Consider the following 9,956-nt stretch of genomic DNA (forward strand, 5'->3'; position numbering starts at 1 on the left):
TAGGCTTAAATAAAAGACCCGTTAGGAATCTAATAGGTTATTATAAACCTTTGTTCCAGATTAGGAGGCCCAGTAAAAGCTACCTACACTTACTGTTTGTGATTCATACTTGCTCAGGTAAATACATTTTTGACTTATTTTCCCTATACGGGCTTGGGGTACGGTATTTAAAATACCGCTTGATCGGGCGCACAAGTCCTGCACCTTATGGGTGTACAGTCTTGAATAGCTTGTGCGACTCGTTTAAACAGTCTTGTCTTACTTTAGGCTTTGGGGTGTTATTGACCGTGTCCCGGATATCCTTGGCATTATCTTACGAGATGGCCACGACCAGAGCATGGGGTGTAGGCGTACACCCGGCGTGTATAACTCTTTAATGTGGTGTGTCATTTAACCTTTAGCCCGGACAGCAGATCCCGGGCCACCATAAGTACGGGTACATGTAAATCGTTCACAAGTTTATATTGCATAAATATCCCAAGTTAATAAAAATATTTATGCCTTGTGCATTTAAATAAATTTTCAATCATTTTCAAAATTAGTCAGTCGATTTGTATTTACCAGTGTAAACTGACGTATTTTTCCCAAAAGGTTAAGTGCGGGTACTATACGAAATAGGCTGGCTGTTTCCTAAGAGCGTCCACTATAGTTTCGCAAGCTCGGACGACAAATAACTGTTGAACAATTTATTCTTATTTTTATTTGATCCGCCTGTGGATCCGTTTCAACTACTTATGATGTTTATTATGTCATTTTAATTAAAGTTGAAATGTATCTATTCTGCTTCCGCTGTGCATTATTATTTTGTGTTGATTGTCTATGACGATGCCAACTACGTCACTGTACCCCACACCGGGCCCACCGGTGACACGTGGAAATCGGGGTGTGACAACCTGTTAAAGCCCTAAGCATGAAATATGAGGTACAGTTGGCCGATGGTACCTTAGAGACTGCCTCAACTGTGTTAGATGGATGTTTTATATCCATTAGGAACCACTCCTTTCCGTTATCCTTGCTTCCTTTGAAATTAGTTGGTTTCGACATAGTGATAGGCATGGATTGGTTATCTCATAACCAAGCCCAGATCGTTTGCGATAAGAAGCAAGTGGTGATCAAGACTCCGTATGGTGAGCCACTTACCATACAGGGAGACACTCAGTATGGGTTGCCTGAACAAGTGTCTATGCTTAAGGCGTCAAGGTGTTTGAAGAAAGGTTGTGTCATTTACATGGCACAGGTGACTATTGATGAACCGAAGCCCAAAATTGAAGACATCCTTGTCATTTCTGAATATCCAGAAGTTTTCCCTGAAGAACTACCTGGTTTACCACCAGATGGGCAAGTAGAGTTCAGAATTGACATTATTCCTGGAGCAGCACCTGTTGCAAGAGCACCTTACAGGTTAGCACCAACAGAGATGAAAGAATTGAGAACTCAATTGGATGATTTGTTAGCCAAAGGTTTCATTCGACCTAGTTCATCTCCCTAGGGAGCACCAATCCTGTTTATAAAGAAAAAGGATGGATCGATGCGTCTATGCATCGATTATTGCGAGCTTAACAAGCTCACTATCAAGAATAGATATCCATTGCCCAGGATCGACGATCTGTTCGATCAACTGCAAGGGCCAAGTTACTTCTCCAAGATTGACTTGAGATCTGGTTACCATCAGCTGAAGGTTAGAGATGAAGATGTGCACAAGACTGCATTTAGGACTCGTTATGGTCGCTACGAGTTCCTAGTAATGCCTTTTGGGCTCACTAATGCACCAGTAGTGTTCATGGATCTCATGAACCGCGTCTGCAAGCCATACTTGGACAAATTCGTTATCGTCTTCATTGATGACATTCTTATTTATTCAAAGAATCAAGCTGACCATGAGAAGCACCTTCGTTGCATTCTTAAACTCCTTCAACATGAAAAGCTCTATGCCAAATTTTCAAAGTGTGAGTTTTGGCTTCGGGAAGTTCAATTTCTTGGACACGTGGTTAGTGAGCGAGGTATCCAGGTGGATCCCGCTAAGATTGAAGCCATCATGAATTGGCAAGAGCCAAAAACGCCCACAGAGATTCGCAGCTTCCTAGGTCTGGCAGGAAATGTTGGGATTGAACCCTACCAAAGGAACAGATAATGAAAGCCAAAATTGGATCAGAGCAGTGGATCCAGAATAAGCAGATGTTTGGTTGCAAGTCTCTCCCCTTGAAAGTGGTTTCAACATCTGCTGACCTCCTATCTGCTGATCATGCAAACTGCTGACCTACAACTTCTGATCAAGTCAAAGTCTGACTGAAGAACTAAAGCTCTGCTGCTCAATCTACTGCCATGATTCAAGCACTGCTGATCATGACAAGTACTGCTGGGTTCACAGCAGTGGAAGGATGCAGCAGCAGTTTATATTTGTTTTATGTATTGAAATGTAATATCAGTAGTTAGCATAGCAGTGTTTGTATAGATCAGAGGTTAGAGTTTGTTAGGAGGTTAGATGTCACTTTCATGGTGACATCAGCTTAGATGCTCAGTGGTTTGCAAGTGCCTATAAATAGAACAGTACTCTGTACTGTTCTGTTTAGCTCTTTCACCATCCTCTTTCTGCACGAACAAACACTGAGCTCGGGCTGAGGGGGAATTTGCATATCATACATACATTGTAATTGGAGTTTAAAATTAAATTTAATCATTTGATTCAATGGTGAAAATGTATGATTGAAAGCATTTCTTCTGTTTGATTGTGAAAAGTTTGCTTCCATTTAAATTCCGCTGCACTACTCCTTCATTTGTTCATCTAAATTCAAACACAAATCACAATCAATCCAAACTCAGATCCTAACAATTGGTATCAGAGCTAGGACAGTCAAATTTGATTTAACAATCATTTTGACGTAAATAGTTCAGCTCGAAATTGTTGATACTGATAGTTTGTTTGTTATGTTGAAAAACAGAGTAAGGTTTAATCACCGATAAAGTTGATTAATCAGTGCCTGCAAAACAACCGGAAAGATGTCGCAATCACAATGTCACACCCCAACCGATGGCGGAAACATCGGGATGAGACGAACAAATTGCTCAAAACAACATAACACTAAATGTGACAATATGAATTAAATCATTTTATTAAATTCTAAAGGACAATACAAAGTTTCGAATATTCAAACATAAATTCAAACAATAGTTTATTGCTAAAATGGGTTTCTAATGTCCATCCTAGCTTGATTCTTGTTTTCTTGATCATTCAACCTGCAATATGTATTAAAATAAAGTCAGCAAAAGCATGTTGGCGAGTATACAAGTTTTCATACATAGCATAGTACGTGTTTAAAATGTTGCTCATATCCCAATGTGAAATACAATATCATATTGACAGTATATACTCGAAACGATGTTACTCTATGTGTCCAAACCAAAGTTTAACGCAATTAACGTGCCTACCCAAAAGAGTATGGGTGGTTTTAACATAGATTAACCTAACAATACCCGTTAATATAACGGGAGGGGCGTTTCTCAACCTATAGCGCTACCATTGTTAGGGGAGGCTTGTACGAAGTTAATGAACACATAGTCATGAATGTTTACATTAGCATAACATGTCTAACATGATTAAAATGTATCACATAGAGTAAGGATAGAGTGTGCATAAAATGTTTAACGTGAATGTGTTGTTTGATATAGAATACATATTGCACCCAAAAAGTGTAAAACGAAAATGGGTCATGTATACTCACCTTTGATTGCGTTGCGTTTCTTGATAATTAATAAAGAGTAGGGTTGAATCCAAGAGATTCCAAGCGGGTGCAAGAGATTTACCCTATTGTGATTTGAGAATTCGTTAATTGTCGTTTGAGATGGGAATTAATTCGATAATGGAAATTTCGTGGAATTAGTAAGTAATAGTCATAAAATTTCTGACTTTAGACAATGGCATAACATATATTATAGGTGTTATCTCTTAATGTTACCTTTGATTATTAATAAATCTAATAGTATTAATATACTTGTATTTATAATATGTATTAATAATAGTATTAACAATATGTATTATTAATAATAGTGTTCATAATTTCGATTAATATACTTGTATTAATAATACTATAATAATTTTGGATTAATGAGAATAACAATAATAATAATAATAGTAATAATAATTTTCGATAATAATAATTATGATTTAATAATAAGTTAAATATAATAAATCTGAAATATGAACTTGATAACTAAGAGTATAGAAATTCTGATTTTTCTTAGTATACTTTCTACGTAAAAATCAAATATTAATCATATTTTCTAAATAAATAAAATAATATTATTAATAATTATAAATCTGATATATATTAATATTAATAGTAACTAAGTTATGATAATGATAACCAAACCAAAAAAGAAACAGAGGGAGAGCCCAAAAAAATGGGGCGCCCCAACTGACGGTCCACAAAATAGTAACAGTCTGCTCGTGTTTGATTACTCAACCGGCGGACGTATGTTTAACATTAATCCGTTTCGTTTATTTGTGAATAAAAGCGACAACATACCGAACAGACGGGACGACGAAGGAATCTCCGGCGAAAGCGGTCAGTTCCGGCGAGTGAGGTGTCTTCTCCGGCGACTGTGGTTGCGGTTCCCTGTTGTCTCCTCCGGCAGCGGTGATTTGAACAGAAAGAAGTTGGTGTATTTGCGGTCACGAGGGAATGAGAGGTGTGAAGTAAATGGTGACGAAGGGCTCGGTATTTATAGTTGGGTTCGGGGTTACGTAAGTTCGGAAAGGATCGCTAATTTGTGTAATTTTAGGAAACAATATTGGTTGTTGCTGAACTGGTCGTTGATTGATTGATCGAGAATCACGGCTAAAGAGTAAAAGTCAACTTGCTAAACGTTGTTTCGTCTTTTGGCGGCAAGGTTTAAAATGGAAAGTTCTTAATCGGTGTTTAAATAAAGTATGTTTCCTCATTAGTTTGGATGTGGCATACCCCGCCGAATGGTTGAGACGTTGTTTGTTGAGCATGAGGTCGCGAGTTCGATTTCGGTTGGGGCCGGTTCTCACCCAGGAGAACCCCCCTTTTTGCTGAATAAAAACCATATTTTCAGTTTAGTCCCTGGGGTTTGCATATGTGACTAACGGGACTAACTGGGGTTCCTAACTCCGTTAGATGGTCCCTTTAGAAGCTAATTAACCTAGTTACATATCTAACTTAGTTATTTTTAATTTATTAAGGATTTAACTAACGAAGTTAGTTTAATCTAACCTTTCTAACCTAAAACAAATTTTAATATTTGTTTAATTTTTATTTAATTAATTAAAATATTAATTTACTTAACTAATTAAAATATTATTTTATTAAATTAATATTAATAATTGTTATAATTATTTGTTTTAACCCAAATTTTGGATTATTTACCGCATTATTGTACAAATTCCCGAATTTTGAACGGATTAGGGTAATCTCTTGATAATACTTGTTTTGAGAGCTGGGATTTCAATCGTTTTTACGTGTTTGACATAGTTTAATGTGTTCTCACATGTAATATCATAACATAGTATTAAAACAAGCATATGATCAAAAAAATGCATTTTTCATTATGATCCAAGTCTCGAAATACAAAATAGGGTACAACTGACTGAATTTGGAAAGTACAACCCATAAAGCTATAAATAGAAAGATCAAAAACGCGGAGCGTTACAGTCTCCCCTACTTTAGGAGATTTCGTCCTCGAAATCAAGATGAGGATGACTGACTGAAAAGATGTGGATACTTAGTCTTCATATCACTCTTGAGTTCCCAAGTGAACTCAGCACCTCGTTTTCCTTCCCATCGCACCTTGACTATGCGAATTTTGCTACGCCTGAGGTGCTTAGTTCCTTGGTCCACAATTTCGACTGGTTTTTCCACGAAATGAAGTGTCTCATTGATTTGCAAGTCTTCAACTGGAACATGAATTCCTTCATCTGCAAGACACTTCTTTAGGTTGGACACATGAAACGTTGGGTGTACGTTGTTTAACTCTTGGGGCAGGTCAAGTAGGTAAGCCACCTTGCCAACCCTTTCGAGAATCTTGAAGGGACCCACATATCGAGGAGCGAGTTTACCCTTCTTTCCAAAACGTACAACTGTCACACCCCCAAAATCCACACGCGGAGTATCACCGCTTGGAGGCGTGACATGACCAGGATCCTAACCACCAATCATATTGAACATGTAATATATAGCGGAAGCATTTAATTAACCCAAACAATAGTATGTATGTTTTATCATAAGTGTTGAAACATCATTCACGATCCTTTGCCCACAACGACCTGCTCCTCCCTGTGCAAGCTCCATAATGTACCTAAGGTCCTGCAAGGCATGCAGCAGCGAGTCAACAACTAGTTGAGCGAGTTCACAGAAAGTAAGTTCAGTAATAGCATAGTATAGCAAACATTGCGTTCGTTTATCTAATCATGCATCGTATTAGTTCGTTCATTGTTCATGTATAGTATTGGTTCGTATCGCGGGCCATTTCGGCATGTATGCGAAGATTGGGGAAAGTTCCCAAGTATTCTAGACTATGTATATTTGTATCGCGGCCACCCTGGCATGTGTGCGAAGTTCTAGTATATAGTTCGCGGCCTATCCAAGACATGTGTGCGAAGATCAGTCATAATATCGCAGCCAACCCCTGGCGTGTGTGCGAAGATCAGTTCAAGTAGGTATACTAGTCTAGCTGTATCTCATCATTTACCAACCTCACCCTGAGGCTTATCTCTTTAAGTTCCATTTACTAAGTATGCACGTATAATCATCCAATCCCATTCCCACCCTGGGAACCCCATGCCTTGGCTGTGTGAACTCACCTTGGGTTGCTCGGCAGATACACAAAGAGAGAAAGAGAGTTCTTGAACTAACAGTGGTCAACCACGTCCTAACAGGGTTATCACATAAGTCAGGTTCGCATATAGCACGTATATATCACATAAGCTAACACGTTGCAAGCATGCAAGGATCATAGTAAACATGTACTCGTAACAACAATCAGATAAACAATCTAAGTGTTCGGCCCAACCATAACCCGGCCCAATGACAATAATAGCCCAATCAGATAAGCAGTCCAATTAGCAAAGATGTAAACGAGTCCAATTGTCCGGCCCAATTAGTTGGGCTCGTGTTAGTGTGTAAGTCCAATTATGTGTCCGTGCATGGTCTCGACTCGCAACAGAGATTACGAGTCGCAACAAGGGAGATCTCGACAGATGCATATCCTTCGAGACTAGGTGGTTTCGAGTCCGGTCTCGAGTCGCAACGGGGTTACGAGTCGTAACTACTGGTCTCGGCTCATCATGGTTTAGTTACGAGTCGCAACCGGGACTCGCAACCATGGTTTCGGCTCATGCTGTTGTTGTGTGAGGTTCCGAGTCGCAACAAGACTCGAAATCTCAGTTTCGGCTCGCAATCCGTGTGCCTAACAACTTGTAACAGTTTCCATGTTTCATGCAATCAGTTATGCCAATCAATTATCAATTTCCATAATTCAAATCAACTAACAGTTTCTCATGAATCCTACCAAGTATTATCGATCAAACAGGCAATAACAACATAAATTCTTATGAACCCTAATTTAACCATCTGAACAATAATACCACTTAATCATATTAAGTTCCGGTTCCATGCACGTTCATAATCTGATTTGCAAAACATCACAGCCGATCCAAAAGACATTAACATTAAACATCATCAACAATAAAATCCGATTTCGTAACATGTGGCCGATTAGCTAACCTATCCGACCGATCAATCAAGCAAGTTTGGCCGATTGACTAGCCGATCAACAACAACATCCTAACAATCCAGTTAACATGCATATCCAATTAACAACATATCTGATTAACAACATATCCGATTAACAACACATCCGGCCGGTTTATAATACGTTCGGCCGATCGAACAAAGCTTAATTTAACACATAATCATTCAAAGCATGCGATCTTATAATCATTCAATCAATAGGTCACAATTAAACACTAACCGATCGGGTAGAGGTGATTCGAATTCGGGGTTGATGTCCGGCCGTCTTGTGTTCGCGAACGAGAGGGAGAGTTTGTGTGTGTTCTTGATTGCTAAGTTTGTAAAACTAAAACCCTAGAGGTAATGTGTGTATATATGCGTGTGAAGGGAAGTGGGCCGAAACTCCCCACTTGGGCTACCTCATGGTCTCGAGTCCAACTATATGGACCGAGTGGGTTCTTGTAAATGTTTTACTAATCGGTTCAAGTAGTAACATATACAATTAAATCACGTAACATGTAACATTCAATCAATCAATATAATCACGTAATCACACTAGTTCAACGGTTACACGTAATGTACGGGACGGTATAGTACGAGTTGTCACATTATCCCCAACTAATTGGAAATTTCGTCCCGAAATTTGGTATGCACTCACTGAGGAAGCTAGGTAAGTTCAATCGTTCACTGGTTTTCCTGGGGTGTCACATCCTCCCCCCGTTGATCTGGAATTTCGTCCCGAAATTCCGAAGTAGTAGCTTCAGCCTCAGTAGTGGTAGCATTGGTTTCGAATAACTGGGGGTACTTTTCTGTCATCCTGTCTTCGCGTTCCCAGGTGTACTCTGGGCCACGTTTGGAGTTCCAACGAACTCAGACAAGAGGGATTCTCTTGTGCTTGAGGACCTTCACAGCCTGGTCCGCGATTTCTACTGGTTCCTCGACGAACTGCAACCGCTCGTCGATAGTTCGATACATGAAAGACATTGTGAACTGCCCCGAGTTCAGCTGGTAGGTTCAATCTATAGGCTACCCTGCCTGTACGTTCCATGATCCGAACGGTCCCCGACCTGATATTCCAATGGCTTTCTACGCTTGTCCGCGTAGGCTTTCTGACGGTCGCGTGCTGCCGCCGTGCGTTGTCGTATTTTGTGCAATCTTTTCTTTGGCGTCCACTACCATCTCTGGACCCGTAATTCTGACTATCCCCCACCTCTGCCCAACAGAGAGGTGACCGGCATTTACGCCCGTACAATGCCTCGAATGGAGCGGCTTGTATGCTATTGTGCTCATGTTTAATCGTGAGTCAAATAGTTTGTGCATTGCTTGCCAAAGTTCTGACGTGAATCGCGCATCGCGATCCGAAATGATAGACGTGGGCACCCCCGTGCCTTGAAACGACCTCTTTAAGATAGGTGTCTGCGAGAGCGGAGAACTTGTCCGTTTCCTTAATCGGTAGGAAGTGTGCAGACTTGATGAGTCGATCCACGATCACCCATATGGTACCGTTCCCATGCTGGGATCGAGGTAGGCCTGTAACGAAATCCATGGAAATTTCTTCCCCTTTTCACTGAGGTATCTTAAGCTGCTGAAGTAGGCCCGTTAGTTTCTGGTATTCAACCTTGACTCTCACACAGGTCAAGCATTTTCCAACGTATGTAGCGATGTGGGCCTTCATACTAGGCCACCAATAAATAGTGCTGATGTCGTAGTACGCTCTATCCGACCCTGGATGTACTGAGTGGTAGGACTTGTGAGCTTCATCCATCACAAGTTCGCGTAGACCGCCATAAAGTGGGACCTAAATACGCCCCGTTACATAGTAGGTGCCGTCTGCCTTCTGTCCTAATCGTTGTCGTGAGCCGCGTAAGGCATTCAGCCTTGACGTTTTCGGGCTTCCGTGCTTCTATCTGAGCAGTTCGTATCTGTGCTGGCAGGCTAGTCTGGATCGTAAGCTGTAGCGCTCGCACGCGCTGAGGTAGAGTGTCCTTCCGACTGAGGGCGTCCGCCACAACCTTGGCCTTGCCTGAATGGTACTTGATGGCGCATTCGTAGTCGCTAAGTAGTTCAACCCATCGTCGTTGACGCATGTTCAAATCCTTCTGCTCAAGAATATGCTCGAGACTCCTGTGATCGGTGTAAATCGTGCACCTGGTACCGTACAGGTAGTGTCGCCATATCTTAAGCGCGAACACATCAGCTCCCAGCTCT

Source organism: Helianthus annuus, chromosome 2, assembly GCF_002127325.2.
Source record: "Helianthus annuus cultivar XRQ/B chromosome 2, HanXRQr2.0-SUNRISE, whole genome shotgun sequence".
NCBI lineage: Eukaryota > Viridiplantae > Streptophyta > Magnoliopsida > Asterales > Asteraceae > Helianthus > Helianthus annuus.